Source organism: Schistocerca gregaria, chromosome 6, assembly GCF_023897955.1.
Source record: "Schistocerca gregaria isolate iqSchGreg1 chromosome 6, iqSchGreg1.2, whole genome shotgun sequence".
Classification (NCBI taxonomy): Eukaryota; Metazoa; Arthropoda; class Insecta; order Orthoptera; family Acrididae; genus Schistocerca; species Schistocerca gregaria.
The window spans coordinates 538,291,636-538,312,940 of NC_064925.1; positions in this window are offsets into that span (position 1 = coordinate 538,291,636).

A 21,305-nucleotide genomic window follows, 5' to 3' on the forward strand; every position below is an offset into this window, starting at 1 on the left:
CCTGCTACCAGCTGGTAGCACATTGAAAGATCCCCTTACCAGGCGTACGGTCAGCAAATCACAGTGTGTCCAAGAGACACCCACTATGGCTCTTGGCTCAAAGAACGGAACTAGCAACCCTCTCTGTAACGATGATGAACAGAGTAGCTGCTGCCTGGCAGTACGGCGTTGGAACACTTAAGGGTAGAGGAAGAAAACTTCCATTATAAATTGATCGTTCTCCAAGGTTGTGTGTTGCGCAGATGAGTCGTAGACTGCTCGAATAAAAAATCTCATTACTCATCAGTCTGAAAGAAATCAGTCAAGGAAGTTCGGTGGATACAACGTCAGAAAGGACAAGGCCAAGTGATGTGGTATAGGGAATGCCTAATATTGCTACATGGAATATCAGAGTTTTTAGAACAAAAGAAAATTTACGGTAGATGGAATTAAATAAGAACAGAATTAATATTTCAGTACTGACAGAAAAAAGAAAGAAATAGAGAGGAACTACAGGTTTATATGTACACTGTTATATAGCGGTGTTGAAGCACAGATATATGTGCACAGGAGGGCGTAATCGTGGTGATAACCTGAAAATGGAAGGAAAGAATTACATCTCATTACTTTCACAATGAGAGATTAGTGACTATAAGGTACAAAATAGACCAAAGTTACCTAAATGTTGTTGCCATTTACTGCCCGAAGAAGAAATAGTATAGGGCTCAGAAGAAAATTACGCGAAACATCCATAGAATGGAATAAATAAAACTCGCATGATTTACAAATGTAGAGATTGGAATACCAGAATAGGTAATAGCCTTATTAAAGACACGGCGTGAACATACGGAGAATGTACTGTAAATGCAAATGGTAATCAGATCAGAAGTGTCTCAAAATAACTGATACATTCTTCCGAAAAAAATATTTAGAAAAATACGTGGACTAACAGAGGAACTAAATCCATTATAGATTATACGGGATGACTTCTTCATGACGTTACAAAGTAGGGATCATGTATCACTCTGACGTAGAGTACCATGGTACGAAAACGATCGAGTCTGAAGTTACACGCTAAAATCCTTCTGATACCTCACAATGGAAAAGACATGTACCGGTAACGTTGCTGATAACATTGTAGGATAGGAAATCTCCACACCTGGTCGTATGGATCAAACCAAGTAAAACATCTAGTTAACATCGGCTCTAAAATACATATCTTAAGACCGGCAGGGGGCCGATCGGTGACCCCCCTGTGTTGTCAGAATGGCTAGGGAGAACCTATGGTGAACGCTGTTAGGACAGCATTAGAGTTGTATCATTGTATTCGCTACTTTTACAACTCGGTGCTTTCCGTACCAGCCTCAACTGATATCTCATTCAGCTGCTCGTAGGATTACTGCTGTCGTCAGTTTGGTCAACTCAGCTCCTGCAGCTCCAGGCAGCCGAATTTGCATTCTCGATGTCGTACCGGCTGCGCCCGTTGCCGCAGCGCGAATATTTGGTTTCGCACTGCTTCCTGGAGTGTACCCTACGCCACTCCCAATTTTATGCTGACCCTTAATGACTCATCAGCGACGTATCCAGTGTTGGTAATCGTGTGGTCGGTTGATCTCGTCCCTACCAGTCTGTTACGTCTCAGCATCCGGACGCGTCTTGAGAGGGACCCCAAGAGCCCCTCACTTCTGAATGCCATGATGAAATTAGTTCGACCAGCAATTTGCAACGTCGTGGTGGCAGAAGACAGTCAGTCTGCCCATCAGTACATGTTAGACAGTGAGCAGCATGGAGTTCGCCAAACATACGTCAGCATTTCGAGAACACCTTCCACTAGTTAATGAGAGGTGCTAGAATATCTAGGGCATAGATTCACTACACAGCTCTAAGCACTGAGACGTGAATGCTACCGATTGCAATAATGAACTAGGAATGAGAGTTATAAGGCTGGGGTATTTAAAGGGACTAGCGTGGGGGTGTGACGAAACGTTCTATTCCTAGTGACTGAACGTGTCACGCTCTTTCTTTGTTGCCAGCAAAGCTCGTTCTGCTCTCTTCACTTAACATTCCGTTAGAGTCTGCTAAGAGTTGCATCAGGTTCTCGCTATGCGTTATTTCGCAGGAGACACTCCTTACGTTATAGTGAATATGCCTTTCTTTTTCAGCATTTGATTTCTGTCTCTGTCATCATTCTGCTGAATGTGTACTCAGCGCTTGGCATATGGTGACGCTATTGAAATGTGTGTCCAGGTCTCTCCTATTTGCGACTGTGCTGGTACGTTTTCACTTGAGACTCTGTCTTAACCTGCTTGGTACTGCCTGTGGTAATGCAAACTATTTAGTGAAATAAAATTCTGATTCCTTTCCATTACTATTTTGCGCATTAACACGGCTATGAACACTTGGATGACTTCGCTACTGTGGAGCACATCTCTTCTACTAAACAAGTGTCCATATGTATGATTTCATAGATTATATTTATGGAATGTTCTTGTTTTGCTCATAAATACCACTTATGAAAGTAACCTACCCTACATTCTTAGCAACAACAGTGCCGGTAGATGTATTCAATAGTCAGAGTTATGAGCAGAATTTTCGCTTACAACTCTATCTGTTATATTTTATGGCGGTGAATTTTGTGTTATTAGGAGGAACGATTTCAGCTGTGAAATGAAATTTATATTTGCAGTCAAAGGTTGTACTGAGATTGGCAGAATTTCTAATGGAAAGAGACAAGAACTGAATTGTTTTGCAGTAAATGATAAATTGGAAGAACGTAAACAAAACTGGAAGGAACATCTGGAACGAATGGAAGACACAAAGATTCGCAAAGCAGCCTTACAACACAAACCAAAGAAAAGAGGGACACAGGAAGGCCAGATAAAAAATCGGTCTGAGGTCATAACCGGTCGATAGGCCTAATCTGCGAAAGGCAGAAGAAGGAGAAGGAGAAGAAGAAGAAGAAGAAAAAGAACGACCACGGAGTAAAACCTAAGCATCCCAAATTTAAGGTCCTGACGAGACGAAGTAAATAAGCCTACGCTCTTCTTCTTAGCACAGTTACTTCAGGAGTTACGGTATCATAAGGATATACATATTATTGTAATTTAAGAGAATTAATAGCGTTTGCTATATTAAAGTACAGAGCTGAGGGATGGCGCAGAAGGAGCTTACCACTTCAGTGGGCGCGCCTGCAGCAGTTAGCCACAAGATTTGGTATCACAGGTACCGTTATAGTTGGGTGCACGTCCATATATGTATTTTTTATTCTTAGCAGATGGCACCACTTACTACAGTTGCGCAATTCATGCTTAGAGCAGTTTGGTCGCTGTTGTTGTTCGGAGAGTGAGTGTTGTGTTTGCGGTGTGTTTGCCGCTTCGTACCTTGTGATAAAAGTGTGTTCCGTATTTGTGTTCTTCTTCGCTTCAAGGGTATCTTTCTTTAATTTTAGTTTGTAATGAATATTCAAATAAAATGAAAGTTCCTATATGGAATTTCAATAATTTTTTAAAAATCTTGGATATTATTTTGCAACAATATCTTACTTTCATGAAAATTTGTTTCATTATGTGTCATAAAAGTGTGGAAATGGAGAAAAAGAAGTAATTGCCGAGGCACCGTCAAACTGAACGACGACAAATAGATGATTATCATTTTTACATGTCAAAAGATGAATGAACTTCTTGGATAAGTGAACCACTTCCTTCTTCATCTACAATCAAGGCCAAGAGCATCATAAAAGCTTCGCCAGATCAAAAAACTAGTGCCGAAATTACAGAAAAACAAACTGTTGTGTTTTACCTGCTTATTATTGAAGGGATGACTTATAACATTGTGGAAAATACAAACCTGTATATACAGAATAGTAGAATAGCTGAAGTTCAATTTCCAAGAGGACGATACTGCAGAGATACCACAGAACAAGAGACAGATCTCTTTTAGGTGTGTTACATCTGATAGATATGAGGAAAGGGGGACACACGAATTTCTGTGAACTGTGGGGTTCAGATGGTACAGGAATGATCATTTTATGAGCTCTCTTCAGCTAAAAGCATTTTCGTTTGCAACTTCGGGCTCTTAGGTGCGATAACCTGGGCACCAGTGAGAGAAAAGAAAGTAACGAACTAGCACCTATTCGGGACTCCCGTCAGGAATTATGAACAACTGTCTTCCTCAATAACAAATGGTTGAAATGTCTCTGAGCACTATGGGACTTAACTTCTGAGGTGATCAGTCCCATAGAACTTAGAACCACTTAAACCTAACTATCCTATGGACATCACACACATCCATGCTCGAAGCAGGATTCGAACCTGCGATCGTAACGGTCGCGTGGTTCCAGCACCTAGGACCGCTCGGCCACTCCGTCCGCCCCTCAATAACATTTCAGAGAGTTTGTTACACTGACGAAATGCTGTATCCTTTCAAAGGACACTGTGGATTTTTATACTACATCCCTCATAAGCCTGCAAAATATGGGATCAAGATTTAGCCTTCTGTAATGTCAAAACATTTTATAGCTTGAAATTCCAAATATGCCAAGGCCCTACCTGAAACCTAAAGAGCCTCATGACGTTGTATAAAGATTAGTGATACCAATTGAGAAAACAAACAGAAACCTTACGACTAATAGTAATTATAGTAGCCACTCTCTGGCTGAAAACATTCTCGCAAATAATTGACTTTCTTGGTAACCATGAAAACAATAAGAAGGAAATTCCTCCGGAATTCCAAGCAAATATAACCAGAAACTTTCAATCATGTGTCTTCTGTTTTCAAGACGATTTTTGTATCATCTCGACTGTTCCAAAAAAGAAAAAAGCTGTGACTATTTTTTTTCTAAAATGCGCTGCACAAAATGGAATAGATCAGATACTAAAAATGTAGGGTTAATTTTGACTACAATCATAATAAGGGAGGAGTAGGCACTGTAGATCAGATTTGCTCTTCATACAGCACTTCCAGAATTATGCGACAGCGGTCACATGAACTTTCTTCCATATATCTAGACATTGCAGGGATAAATGTAAACATTAATTTTAAATTCAATAATATTGATAATCGAGAAAGAAGATAAATTTTTTGAAACATCGTGCTCTTGGTCCGATGGAAGAACGTTTGCACCAATGAGCTTTACATCAAACACTTCGCAAGGATATTCAAGATTTTTCGACCAAGTAGAGGCTCGAAGAAAAGCAGACCAGGGAACAAGTAATACCTGGACTTAATTACATATGTAGCAGCATAAAAACAATATAACGCAAAAAGTACGCATGAAATGCAAGAAAAATATATACATCAAACATTGTGTCACAGACACAAAATTAATGCAATGTGAAAGTAAGCTGCAGATGGAAGTTGACTAATTTGTTCACAAACATAACCAGGAGTGGGAGTTTATGAGCGCTCGATTTGCTAATGTGTTCTCTTGGTGCTTTCGTTTCACGTTAATTAGTGAAGTTAAGTGATATAATTCAAACAACCACGACAGTAACAGAGAGTACCGACAGCTTATAAATTACAATGACAATGACAGACAATTATGAAGGTAAGAAATAGATAAAAGATTATTTTTGTAGAGCAACATACAATGTAATGTTATAGTGCGTTTTCTCCATTCAAATGAAGCTAACGGTTATATAATGATTACTTTTCATAAGGTTAAGAGTATAATACTCATTGCAATGTATAAGTGACATGCAGCCCACACATGAAAGTTTGAATGGCTCGCCTATCGAGGGTTAAAGCAACATAAAACGCCCATCTGTTACCAAAAGTTAAAAATTAATATTTATTTTATGATATTTAATATTTCTCTATATTTTGTATGCAGTTTTAGTAACAATATTGTTAACCTTAATTAAAAACAGGAAACACGATGCAGCAAGGTAAAGTAGAGATAAAGACGCATCGACTGAGATGCCACAACCTATAGTGTAGTTAATATGAATCGAGAAAATAAAATAACGCAATCGTGTAGAACCTCCACATTTCTTACCTTATGAGTCAACCTAATTTTTAACGTTATCCTGTAGGAACACATCCTTTGTGCCAAAAATTAAGGCCTAATTTGATAATAGTAAATTTCTCTTGACCAGGAATACCGTTTTCGCCAGTGCTAGTCTGTCTTTACTTCCTCCTTGCTCCGTGCATCATGTGTTATTTTCCTGCCAAGGAAGCAGAAGTCTTTAACTCTTTCTGTTTCGTGATCACCAAATTATGGTGTTAAGTTTCATGCTGTTATAGTTTCTGTTACTCCTCATTACTTTCGTCTGTCTTCGATTAACTCTCAGTTCATATTCTGTACTCGTCAGACTGTTTATTCTATTCGGCAGGTCCTGTGATTATTCTTCATTTTCACTCAGGATAGCAATGTCAGCAGCGAATCTTATCAGCGATATTCTTTCACCCTGAATTTTAATCCCACTCTTGAATCTTTCTTTTATATCCGTCACTACTACCTCTATGTTTATATTGAATAGTTGGGGTGAAAGACTGCATCTCTGTGTGACACCCTTTTTAATGTGAGCATTTCGTTCCATTACCGACCGCAACGTCAAAACTGTCTCTCTGGTACATTTACCCTTCCTCAAGCCAAACTGACCGTCATCTAATTCTTCCTCAATTTTCTTTTCCATTCTTCCATATATTATTTTTGACAGAAATTTCAGTGCATGAGCTGTTAAGCTGCTTGTACGATAATTCTCACCCTTGTCGGCTCTTGCTGTCTTGGGTTCGCAAGATGATGTGTTATCAAAAGTCCGATGGTAGGTCGTCAGACTCATGCATTCTGCACACCAACGTCAATAATCGTTTCCTTACCACTTTCCTCAAGGGTTTTAGAAATTCGGGTAGAATGTTATCCATCGTTTTTCCTTATTTGATTTTAAGTCTTCCACATCACTTCTAAATTCTGATTCTAATAGTGGATCCCCAATTTCTTCCCTGTCGACTCCTGTTTCTTCTTCTGTTACCTAAACAGATACCTCCTGACACTCATAGGGTATCTGCTGCAACTATCCGCTCCTTCCTTTGCATTTAACAGCGGAATTCCCAATGCAATTTCACCATAGGTTGTTTTGACTATTCTATATACTGAGTCAATTCTTCTGACAGTAATTTCTTTTTCAATTTCTTCACGTCTCTCATGTTTCCATAACGCCATAGCTTTCTCGCACCTCATATCTATTTCATTCCTAAGTGAATTGTATTTCTGTATTCCTTACTCTCTCTGAGCATTTTTGCACTTTCTTCCTTCCTCGATCAACTGAAATATTTTTTTCTGTTACCCGTGGTTTCTTCACAGTTACCTTCCTTGCATCTACGTTTTTCTCTCCCACGTCTGCGACTGCAGTTTTTAGAGACATCCGTTTCTCTTCAACTGAACTGCCTACTGAACTATTCATTAAGACAGCATCTACACTCCTGGAAATTGAAATAAGAACACCGTGAATTCATTGTCCCAGGAAGGGGAAACTTTATTGACACATTCCTGGGGTCAGATACATCACATGATCACACTGACAGAACCACAGGCACATAGACACAGGCAACAGAGCATGCACAATGTCGGCACTAGTACAGTGTATATCCACCTTTCGCAGCAATGCAGGATGCTATTCTCCCATGGAGACGATCGTAGAGATGCTGGATGTAGTCTTGTGGAACGGCTTGCCATGCCATTTCCACCTGGCGCCTCAGTTGGACCAGCGTTCGTGCTGGACGTGGAGACCACATGAGACGACGCTTCATCCAGTCCCAAACATGCTCAATGGGGGACAGATCCGGAGATCTTGCTGGCCAGGGTAGTTGGCTTTCACCTTCTAGAGCATGTTGGGTGGCACGGGATACATGCGGACGTGCGTTGTCCTGTTGGAACAGCAAGTTCCCTTGCCAGTCTAGGAATGGTAGAACGATGGGTTCGATGACGGTTTGGATGTACCGTGTACTATTCAGTGTCCCCTCGACGATCACCAGAGGTTTACGGCCAGTGTAGGAGATCGCTCCCCACACCATGATGCCGGGTGTTGGCCCTGTGTGCCTCGGTTGTATGCAGTCCTGATTGTGGCGCTCACCTGCACGGCGCCAAACACGCATACGACCATCATTGGCACCAAGGCAGAAGCGACTCTCATCGCTGAAGACGACACGTCTCCATTCGTCCCTCCATTCACGCCTGTCGCGACACCACTGGAGGCGGGCTGCACGATGTTGCGGCGTGAGCGGAAGACGGCCTAACGGTGTGTGGGACCGTAGCCCAGCTTCATGGAGACGGTTGCGAATGGTCCTCGCCGATACCCCAGGAGCAACAGTGTCCCTAATTTGCTGGGAAGTGGCGGTGCGGTCCCCTACGGCACTGCGTAGGATCCTACGGTCTTGGCGTGCATCCGTGCGTCGCTGCGGTCCGGTCCCAGGTCGACGGGCACGTGCCCCTTCCGCCGACCACTGGCGACAACATCGATGTACCGTGGAGTTCTCACGCCCCACCTGTTGAGCAATTCGGCGGTACGTCCACCCGGCCTCCCGCATGTCCACTATACGCCCACGCTCAAAGTCCGTCAACTGCACATACCTCTTCATTCTTTATACTTCCGCTCCCACTTCATTGTACATTGATTCTATCTCACTAGTCTCTTAAATTTCAACATACTCTTCATCATTGCTAAATTGTGATCTGAGTCTCTAGCTGCCTCTGAGTTATTCCATGGACAACATACTTGTAGAGTAATGATCGTAAATCGTTTGTAGTCTGTCTGCGGCATAGAAACGAAAGTTTTGTGTCGATTTTTAAAAACCTTTTGTTAAATATAAAAGTTGTGTAAGTCAAGAGGACTTCATGTTTATTCAGCCGCCATAGGTGTAATGCCAATAAGGCAATGAGCGAACAGAAACATTTTTGGAAGGGGATAAAGCTACAAGGGGTACAGTTACCTGTACCAAGATTCATTGAAGAAATAGTGCTTTTGATTCGTTGTATGTAAGACATAGCTGACCTTTTGTAATGAGTGCACAGTGTACTTAGAAGAGAACATAGCTCAAGGGAAATATAGGCAAGACATGGGTGATTTATAGTAATAGGAAACATCAAAAGTGGGAGTGGCACAGTAGTAGAAGTGGGAAAAAATCCCCTGCTTTGATTCACGATTACGCAGGATAGTAAATGCACAGTAAATACAAAATGAATATTTGCTGAGGTAAAAAAATCTTTCGTCTGTAAAAGAGCTCTACTGGTATGAAGTAGTGGCCCAGAAATCAAGAAGAAATTCCAGGTAATTCACATTTGTAGAACTGAAGCGTACGTAAGGGAAACATGAATCACTGGAGGTACAGAGATGGACAAAAATTATTTGAAATGCAGCACCATCGAAGAACATAAAAATAAGTCGGGTTTTATCATACAGATAAGAAAAAATTCACTTTGTCCAACTATATCCTAAAATCACAAAGGCAAAGAACAGACACAGCTTCAGCATTTACAGAAAGACAAGAATTACAGAAATGATTATAGACAAGTAATCATTCTCAAAAAATGGCAACTATCAGACATATGGTACAAAATAGCGCAAAACCATTGATATAAGAGCAAAAAACTATAGAAACTGCACGACAAGATTAAAGAGAAAATACAAACAGAAGTCAATGATAATAAAAACAGATCAGACGTACCAAGACATACAATGCTCACAATCAGACTAGAAAACACATCCCTCAAACAAGAGACAAAATGGCACACCATAAAGTACACAGCACTGTACCACAACCAACGCACACACAAGGTCAATAAAATCTCCTAAAATATAAAATTATTATATTTAACACAAACAGCGCAAAATTAAAGTAGTTAAATACTGCGACAGAAGAAGGATAAATACAACTCTTCGGGAATTCATAGATAGTAATTGACTTCTAAGTGTAACGGGATGATTGCAGGAAATTTTAATATCTGGTACAGAGAACATGTACAGGCATTGAAAGGCGAATGTACCACTCTAATTACGTGAAACATCTCAGAAAAGAAAATCGCCACAGCACTGGATTGGAACAGACATGTCAATCTATTCCCTAATAACACAAAAAAGGAAATGCACATTCTACAAAAAGAATATATCAAGGCCATAAACAAAAATGAAAGTCTTTTCAGTGATCAAAAGAGCAATAACAGATGAATATTCAAACTAATTTACAATTACGACAAAAATTTCAAGAAATTAACACACACACACACACACACACACACACACACACACACACACGCACACACATACACACACACACGCAGTGCACCACCACCCATCTTCCACTCATGCACACCATAAAAGCACACATTACTCTTACACTCTACAGCTCACATGGTCCCTCAGTGAGCCCTGAAGCATGTGAGCAAGAACAGTAAACGTGATATATCAACTGAAAAAAAAAACTAGTTTACATTCATCTAGTACTTACAGAGCAATGTATAAATGTGTGAAAGGGACATAAAATATAGTTCTATATGGACACAGTTACATGTAAGTGAGCCGCCAAAGATGACTACAAATCTCCTTCCAATATATATATATATATAACCGAAATATTTATATATTTTCTTTGTACTATATACTACTCAAGATGCCTAGCATGAATTTGTGAGTCAATTTTGGCAGACACCAATAAAACATTCATTAGCAAGGGACGAATTACTCTTATCTATTTGATAAAGCATGGCTGAAGTTGTGACAGAAGGGAAATGACAAACTGCTTATTTGCTTCTGTCTCGGGTTCTTCGGCCGACGTTCGTGTGATGATTTTGCTGACGTTTCGCCAGCACGAGTGGCTGGCATTGTCAAAGCTTCACCCTCCATTGCCGGAGGTGAACTGGAGCCGGGCTCGCGGCCGCAGACTATATGTACCTTGCGCGCCAACGTCCGAGGGCTTCTCCGCGGTCATTTCCGCGGTCATTTCCGGTGCGTTTCTCCTCTTGCTACCTGCTACGGTCGTTCTCTGCAGTACGGGAAGCCAGGAGCCGTTTACCTTAAGGCTTTCTTCTTTCTTGTTGAAGCTGTTCCCGTGTTTGTGTATTTCTACAGCTTCTCTGTACAAGCGGGTGTGATAGTGCTTCTCTACAGCCAGAACTTCCGTGTCGGTGAATTTTATTACATGTACCTGGTCGGTCTCACTCAGTGCGTGTTCTGCCACGGCCGATTTTTCCACCTGTCCCAACCTGCAATGTCGCTTATGTAGAAATACACAAACACGGGAACAGCTTCAACAAGAAAGAAGAAAGCCTTAAGGTAAACGGCTCCTGGCTTCCCGTACTGCAGAGAACGACCGTAGCAGGTAGCAAGAGGAGAAACGCACCGGAAATGACCGCGGAAATGACCGCGGAGAAGCCCTCGGACGTTGGCGCGCAAGGTACATATAGTCTGCGGCCGCGAGCCCGGCTCCAGTTCACCTCCGGCAATGGAGGGTGAAGCTTTGACAATGCCAGCCACTCGTGCTGGCGAAACGTCAGCAAAATCATCACACGAACGTCGGCCGAAGAACCCGAGACAGAAGCAAATAAGCAGTTTGTCAACAAGTGGCCACGAAAGTCTTAACAATTTTGTAGAAGGGAAATGGTTGCAAATGTTAACAATATTCAAAATAAGTACCCAAGTGTAGTATGAAATGAAGAGGTATTAAGAAAGGTGCCTCAGGAAAGGAGTCTGAGCAGGACCTTTACCAGAGTGAGGGGCACATTACTGGGGAATCCAGAGAAAAACAGTGATCTTGGTATTTCAAAAAGTAGTAGAGGGAAAAGTAGTAGACGGAGACAAATACAGAATATTACAAACAATTTGTACAACAAATTGGCTGTATGTTCTGTATATAAATGTAAAGTTCAGCACATGGGAGGGAAAGCCAGAAAAAATTGGGGCAGCATCAGTAAGTCAAAGACTCATATCTCAAAACAAATTACGTAGAGCTACTATCAGTGTTACGTGGACAACATATTTTTATGTGCATTAAATGTACCACAGGAATCTAAAGAACTTACTGAAAGACTGAAAGTAAAATATACAGCAGAAATTTTCAAATGGTCTCTACAAAAAGTAAAAATGAGCTATATTTAATCTTGAGGAAATCGTCAAACAGAAGGAAATTCAGAAGAGCGGAAGGTAGCCTGGACACATCCACTACATAAGACAGACAATAAAAAGGAGGTTAAGTACTAAAGAGAAATTTCTTCACTACTAGTTGCGTATACTATATTATCCAAGATCTTTCTAAACAGAGTAGGGGAACATCAAGGTGTTTTTAGGAACGGCAGACCATGTTCTGGACAAATATTAAATCTGAAGTCAGTCATTCACCACACATTACTGAACTCAAAAGGTATTGTAGTAATGTTTGCTGACTTCAAAGAGGCATTTGATTCTGTTGACAGACAAACTATATCAAAATAATATGAGAATTTGTTGTAAAGTCGAAACTACCAAATTTAATTAGGGTAACACAGACACAGTATCTAAAGCGAAATTTAAGGGATAAATATCTAAATCCTTCGAAACAATAGCCAGTGTACAGCAAGGAAATGACTTGTCCCCAATTCTTCTTAATTGTGATCTAGAAAATAGTTAGAATTTATAAAGAAAAAGTGATTGAGTATAATATTTCACCAATAGGTTAGCATTTGCGTATGACTTTGATATATTTTCTTAAAATTTGAGACCTGTTGAAACACAAATTAGTATTTTAGAAGAAATAGACAGTAAGTCTAAATTAAGAACATCTACAGAAAAAAAAACAATTTTCTTACGAACATTAAAAGCGCACCGAAATGTGTGAAATAAGACACTACACAAATGTAAAATTTAAAAACTTAAATTGTCTTCGGCATATAATCAAAGAAAATAGTTTGGAAAAGGCTCATGTAGAGGAAAGGGTATACAAAATGGGTAAGTAACATAGCATAACTAAAGAGTTGAGCAACAAAAAAATCCTGTCTGAAAATGCAAAAATAAGGCATTACAATATAGCAGTGAAGCCACAATGTTTAGCTGCAAGAGAATGTCTAGCATTGAACTATAATTCGGATAAATTAGAAATCATAACCAGGCCAATTATTAGAGAACTATTAGACTCACGAAAAACGGAAGTTGGAAATTACCTAGTCATTGTGAAATTTATCAAAACACAGGAGAGGTAATAAGAAAAAGGAGACTGCTACTTATCTTTATATTTATAACGAATGCAGAGCAGCAGATTAACCGAAAAGAGCTTCGTGTATTCGAGGGGTAAGAAACCAACAAGTTGTATCCTTGAAGTAAAAAACTATTTAGGAAATAGAATGTAAAAACTGAAGAAACAACTGTCAGGGAAGTTTTTAGGGAGAAAGGTTTGAATAGGGTAAGATTCTAAGGTAGGAGACTGGTCTGAAGTGTTCATATAACAGGAAAAAAACGTAGTGAGCAGATGAAAGAGTACTGGAAGAACAGAAGAGGACAACGAATAACGAACAGAAACTGGCACTTGATCTTTAGTTAGCCCATCCGAAAACAAATAAGTATTCAATTAATTCTGGAAAACGTAAATCGCTTAAAAATTTGTACAAAAATCATTTTAAAAGACGACATCGAAAAGTTTCATGATGGTAGAAGCACCAGAGTTTTCTGCATGGACCACGGGAGGGACAAATAACAGCGACCGAAGTTTATACTCTACATGCTTCATAGCCGTATGGGGACAGGAAAGCATTAATTTCTGGTTGGCAGTGATTAATAGCCGATACCTTGGCACTGGGATCCAAACCCTCCCTGCCGGCATTTCGCCGCTGACGAGCGCTTGATAATGGACACGGACTGCACGCACTTGCTCACATCCCGTTGTGCAGTAAGATAAAATTATCTCTGTATGAAATTACCAATTCGATGAAATTGTCATCGCTGATAAATCGGTGGGCGCGCTATTAATTTTCACGCCACTCCCGCCCATAATGAAAATGACTCCCGCTCCACATGCAGTCTGTTCCATTTGCGCCGCAGATACAGACATGCGAGTACAGCTGCAGCTACGTCGTTGTGCTCTTCATCAGTACATAACTCTCTCATTATGACAAACGTAGTACACTGGCCCTGGAAATCTCCAGAGCCTGAAAAAATTCCCCGGCCTGTTTGTAGAATACGTCAGTAAGGGCAACAATAAATAATGACTGAAAAAATTCGCTTTATAATAAAATAAATAAACTGATTTTACGTTTCTCTTTGAAAAAAAAATACACCTTGAAACTAATTCTAAACAATGAATAACACCTCAGATTGCTTGTTTTTGCGTAAACATCTTTCTCCCGGACGGCAATACGAAAGATCAAGCAAATTCTATAACTCGAGGCATGTACTTATAGAGATACATAAATGAGACTTCAGCAGTTAAAACATATTTTTCGCTAGCAGTACCCCACAGTCAGGATCATAAAATTATTATTCTCATTTTATGAAGCTTGATGTCAGTCAGAGATTTGAAGAAAGATTTATTTAATAAACAATCTAAACCAATAGTTAATTAATATTTACTTTAACAGCAACTACTGGTAGTTATGAAATATAAACTTTTGCAAACACCTGAGGAAACAATAACAATGTAAAACCTCGCGGGTAACATTTCTGTTACCTTACAAGCCAGACTATGCGAGATGCTCGAATAAAGGAAAATGTAACGAGTACATTAATTATCAGAGGCAAAAAGGAAATTCTTCAGATAAAGGCATCTAGTACTGAACACAGGAATTCCTTTGAGAAATAAATATCTGCGATTGTGCGTATACAACATGTAACTTCACTCATTTTTCTATTAACATTTTTTTTATTACTTAATGCTGTCTTAAATTGGTTACGCTTCGGCATCGAATGGCTAGTTGCGTCCGTAAGCGTGATATCAGCAAGAGATCTTGATCCGCGGACGTAATTTTACGCTTGCAAAAGAGTGATGGATTTTACTGTTTAGCAGTTCGGGATTACAACTTTATATGAAACTGTGAAGAAACGTTGTTGACAACACAATTTCCTGCATACAACTGCGTTTTGACCTCTACCGAAGCTATTGTAAAGGCTATCGTTTAATTTATCCAAATCGTCGGGATCGTTTCTTTCCACATAAAATACACTTACAATGTACTTCACCCTACTACCTCCATGCGTTACTGTCTTGAAAACAGATTTATATTCACCGAACAAACAATACTGGTATTATGCGTTAGAATGAGAGCGGATGTTAAGTTACTGTACGTATTCCCTTGTGAAATACATACGAAATGTAAAGTATGACGATCAGCATTCCTGAGAAGTTACTGTTCGTATTTCCTTGTGAAATACTTACGAAATGTAAAGTATGATGAACACCATTCCTGAGGAGAAAAATTCTCGCTATTAGTTTCATAATGAACAGATATATTTTTACAAAACCATGGCTTACGTTCTTACAAAATTACCTGAAATCATGATGGGTGCCAGACAGGTGTTTACTATGTAATGTTGTAGCTACCATGTTTGAAAAACTGACCTGAAATAGTAATACAAATTATTTCTAATAAACTTGAAAAATGACAGCAAACAATTTTAACCAAGACAGCTTGAAAGGCGACCACTCGACACAGATTTTCACGTTTTTTGTCTGCTCTATCCTCTCCTCCCCATTCTGTCTCTTCATCTCCTCCTTCTCTTCGTCCCCTCTCTCTGTCTCTCTCTGACCACATCTTGCTCCCACTCCTCTAACCATATCCACCTCCTTGCCAATCTATCCATCTCTTCCTCCCACTCTTTTTTTTCCACCTAGCTGTCTACCCTTCCACCTGACTCACGCCTGTCCTTTTTCTCCCCTCACCCTGCCCATTTCCTCCTCATACCTGTCTTTCAGGGCAGTCTACATGTCAAGGCGCGAAAAATCGTTTCTTGCCAGTGACAAGCAGGCAGTCCTCCAAAGCAGGTTTATTTGGCCGGTTACTACTGTTTCCACACAACATGCCTATCATGCATGGCGGTCTATACGACAGGGACTGCAAGACACGCAGTTTTACTTGTATTTCCGCTCCTATGGGAGCTAGGACGATATAAATCCCACAATGGTGATCCTTGTGAGGCCTACTGTTTCTGTGCCGATTTTATTTAATATCGATCCAGCGGTTTGGTAGGAGGTCACGGACATACACGCATATACTCTGCTTTATATATGTGACAGACAGATATGACAACAGTTGAAGGAAGACTGAATATTCATAAGCATGTGAAACTGGTGACTGCTATTGCCACCCTCTGACGACCAGGGTACCTAATGGGTTACTGTGGTAGTATAAAGCAAGAACCTACATTGCAGCACACACCACAAACCACTTGAGGAATGTATGGATACTCGACTGGCCACCTTATTCCCACGCTGCTTCACCTACAGAGCGCGACCTCGACGCTCTGACAAGATATATACTTTCACATTACCGTCCAACCAGCAATTTCAATACTGCCGTTTGTGAAAAGTGCAACACCGGTACCATGGTGAGCTCAACCTGGAGGGCTGCATTGAGGAGCGGACGAAAAGCAGGTGTGATGGTTTGGGGCTCCATTGGTTACAACAAACTATCTCGCCTCGTACGTATTGTGGGCATGTTGAACAGCAACCGGTACCTAACGAAGCTACTCCCCCTGCTTCAGGCATCTCCACAGGTCACATTTCAAGAAGAAAATGCCCAGTCACATACTGCGAGGAATGTACAGGCCTTCGTCGAAGAGCGACGGGTACCTTTGCTTCCCTAGCCTCCACATTCGACAGACATGGCGGCCATTGAACATGTGTGGGATATGACTGGTCGGTACCTGGTGTGTCACGGTCCTCCAGTAACTGGTGTCACGGATTTGTGGGCTCGGATGAAAACTGCGTGGAGGGAAATCCTTCAGGAACATGTTCAGAACCGTATTGATTCAGTGCCACGGCGTATAGCAGGTCTAATTGCAGCGCATGGTGGCCACACGAAATACTGAATGGTAGGGCTCGAAGGATACGTGCAGATTTGAAAAGGTAATCATTTGTTAATTGTCATGTACCTAACCTGTGGTATTAAATTAATTGAATTCATAGTTTCCTTCTTGGTGTTGCAATTTCCACAAACGACAGTGTATTGACTGTACAGCATCTGCTTGAGGAAAGGCAAAATATTCTTCAAGATTATATTCTGAGGCTATTTATTTCCATACCACCATTGATACAATAAAGTGTTCGTGGCCTCATACTGATGACGAGATAGGCAGCAGTATTGAATGGGATGTACATCCTCCCAGAGTTTGATAAATATCGGACTGCTGCTTTGTGATGTGGTATTTCTAAATTCCGCCCATTTGTGGGAATACGAAAACATAATTACAAAAAAAAGTGATGATACAAAGACAGTTCATGCACAGAGACATAAACGCAATACATCTACTAAACATGGTACGTGTAGGACGCTTGCATGTCCTCTTCTGTAGTACTGCTGAGCAGTATGGGATCGCAACGATGTGGGATTCACAGAGGACATTGAAAAAGTTCAAGGTAGGGCAGCTCGATATCCGTTATCGCTAAACAGGGGAGAGACTGTTACTGAGATTATATGCGTGCTGGGGTGGCAGTCACTAGAAAAAAATGCGTTTTTGTAACTTCCTGGAAGATTAAAACTGTGTGGCGTATCAGGAATCAAACCCGGAAACGTCGGGAGTGATTCAAATGTAATGAGCCGTAGGACAGAGTCTACAGCCGTGTTTCAATAGTCTTGCTCCATAGGACAAAGTCGTGTTGAGGGATATGAGAGAAACGATCACTCCAAGCAAAAATATCTAGTAAACATGGGCTCCGACCGGCATACATGAAGAGCTATTAGCACTTCTTCATCTTCAATACCGTGAATCAAATTTCTTTTACTTCAAGTTCATTCCCTTCCATATTCAAAAAAATGACAGTGTTGATCAAAGCAATAAAAATTTATGAAATAAGTATGGGCTTCAAAATGCATGCTTTAAGAGCTATGAGCACCTGTTCATCTTCGCTACTATGACGCACAACTTTTCTACCGAACTAGTTTGATTGGTTGTTCCTGTGATGTCCCTGAATACGAATTAGTACTATGGGCCAAGACTATTAAACTGCTTCATCAATGTACTATGGGAGACGACTTTTGAATCACCTTCATATATATACACACATCAAAAAAAGTTTAACATCATCTCGGTTCCGAGAGTTTCGGAATTTGTACAGAAAATTGAAATAGATATCAACATAAAGATCATTTCCGCCCTTTTTATTGCTTATGAAAACCATGCATTGCATGTTGTACCACCATACAGCGAGACCTTCAGAGGTGGTGGTCGAGACTGCTGTACACACCGGTACATATAATACCCAGTAGCACGTCCCCTTGCATTGATGCATGCCTGTATTCGTCGTGGCATACTATCCACGAGCTCATCAAGGCACTGTTGGTCCAGATTGTCCCACTCCTCAACGGCGATTCAGCGTAGATCCCTAAGAGTGGTTGGTGGGTCACGGCGCCCATAAACAGCCCTTTCCAATCTATCGCAGGAACGATCGATAGGGTTCATGTCTGGAGAACATGCTGGCACACTAGTCGAGCGACGTCGTTATCCTGAAGGAACTCATTCACAAGATGTGCACTATGGAGGCGCGAATTGTCGTCCATGAAGACGAATGCCTCGCCGATATGCTGCCGATATGGTTTCCCTATCGGTCAGAGGATGGCGGCATTCACGTATCGTACAGCCGTCACGGCGCCTTCCATGACCACCAGCGGCGTACGTAGGCCCCACACAATCTCACCCCAAAACAGCAGAGAATCTCCACCTTGCTGCACTCGCAGGACAGTGTGTCTAAGGCGTTCAGCCTGACCGGGTTGCCTCCAAACGTCTCAGACGATTGTCTGGTTGAAGGCATATGCGACATTCTTCGGTGAAGAGAACTTGATGCCAATCCTGAGCGGTCCCAGCCACATGTTGTTGAGCATATCTGTACCGTGCTGCATGTTGTTGTCGTTGCAGATATGGACCTCGCCATGGACGTCGGGGGTGAAGTACCGCATCATGCAGCCTATTGCACACTGTTTGAGTAGTAACATCACGTCCTGTGGCTTCACGAAGAGCATTATTCAACATGGTGGCATTGCTGTCAGCGTTCCTTCTAGCCGTAATCCGCAGGTAGCGGCCTGAGTGAGGTGTGTTATCGACATTTCTTGTGTCTCTGTATCTCCTCCATGTACGAGCAACATCTCTTTGGTTCACTCCGAGACCCCTGGACACTTCCCTTGTTGCCGGCCGCGGTGGTCTCGCGGTTCTAGGCGCGCAGTCCGGAACCGTGCGACTGCTACAGTCGCAGGTTCGAATCCTGCCTCGGGCATGGATGTGTGTGATGTCCTTAGGTTAGTTAGGTTTAAGTAGTTCTAAGTTCTAGGGGACTGATGACCACAGCAGTTGAGTCCTATAGTGCTCAGAGCCACTTTTTTTTTTAACTTCCCTTGTTGAGAGCCCTTGCTGGCACAAAGTAACAATGCGCACGTGATCGAACCGCGGTATTGACCGTCTAGACATAGTTGAACTACAGACAACACGACCCGTGTACCTCATTCCCCGTGGAATGGCTGGAACTGATCGGCTGTCGAACCCCCTCCGTCTAATAGGCGCCGCTCATGCATTGTTGTTTACATCTTTGGGCAGGTTTAGTGACATATCTGAACAGTCAATGTCTATTCTCAGGAGTTCTGAGGACTGGGGTGATGCAAAACTTTTTTAGGTGTGTGTATATATGAATCCTGCACTGCTGTCCATAAATCCGTAAGACCTCGAGAGGATGAGGGGGTGGAGATCTCTTTTGAACAGCACCTTGCAACGCATCTCGGGTATGTTCAATAATCTTCATGTCTGGGGAGCTGGTGGACATCGCAAGTGTTTAAACTCAGGAGAGTGTTCCTGGAATCACTCTGTAGCAATTCTGGACATTTGGGGCGTCTCATTGTCGTGACAGAATTGTCCAAGTCCATCGAAATAAACAATGGAAATGAATGGATGCAGATGATCAGATAGGGTGCTTACATACGTGCCACCTATCAGAGACCCCATATCGCTCTAACTGCACACGCCCCGCACCGTTAAAGAGCCTCCACCATCTTGACTCCCCTGCTGACATGCAAGGTCCATGGATTCACGTGTTTGTAACCATACCCATACACGTCCATCCGCTCGATACAATTTGAAACGAGACACGTCCGACCAGGCAACTTGTTTCCACTCATCAACAGTGCAACTTCCGTGTTGACAGACCCAGGCGCGGCGTAAAATTTTTTGTAGTGCCGTCGTCACGGGTACATGATTGGGCGTTCGGCTCCGAATGGCCATATCGATGATGTTTCGTTGAATGTTTTGCACACTGACACTTGCTGATGGTCCAGCGTTGATATCTGCAGCAATTTGCGGAAAGGTTGAACTTCTGTCACGTTGAGCTATTCTCTTCAGTCGTCTTTGGGCCCGTTCTTGCAGAATCTTTTTCTGGCTGCAACGATGTCCGAGATGTGGTGTTTTATCGGATTCACGGTATACTCGTGAAATGGTCGTACGGGAAAATCCTCACTTCATCGCTACCTTGGAAATGTTGTGTCCGATCGCTCATGCGCCGACTGTAACATAACCTTGAAAGTCACTTAAATCTTGATATCTTGCCATTGTAGCACCAGCAACCGATCTAAAAACGAGCCAGACACTTGTTGTCTTATATAGGCGTTGCCAACCGCAGCCTCCGGCCGGGATTAACCGAGCGGTCAGGGCGCAGCAGTCGTGGACTCTTCGGCTGGTCCCGGCGGAGGTTCGAGTCGTCCCTCGGGCGTGGATGTGTGTGTTTGTCCTTAGGATAATTTAGGTTAAGTAGTGTGTAAGCTTAGGGACTGATGACCTTAGCAGTTAAGACCCATAAGATTTCACACACATTTGAACATTTTTGATCCAACCGCAGCTGCGTATTTTGCCTGTTTGAGTATCTCGGTACTTGAATATGGATACCTATACCAGTTTCTTTGTCGCATCAGTGTATACGTATAATTTTATTTTTTTACCTCAAGTCCTCCCCTTGAAGCTCTTGCCAACGGTTCGTTCACCTTCGTACGCTATACCAATGAATTTGAATGAGATAATATTTCTCTTTACCAACGCACGTATTTGGGCACCTTAGTCGGTAGAAGAGGTGCCAGGAAAACGGAAAGTACCCCGCTTCTAGTCCCGATTTCGCGCACAGTTTTAATCTGCCAGCAGTGTTCATATTAGTGCTCATTCCGCTGGAGAGTAAAAATTTATTCT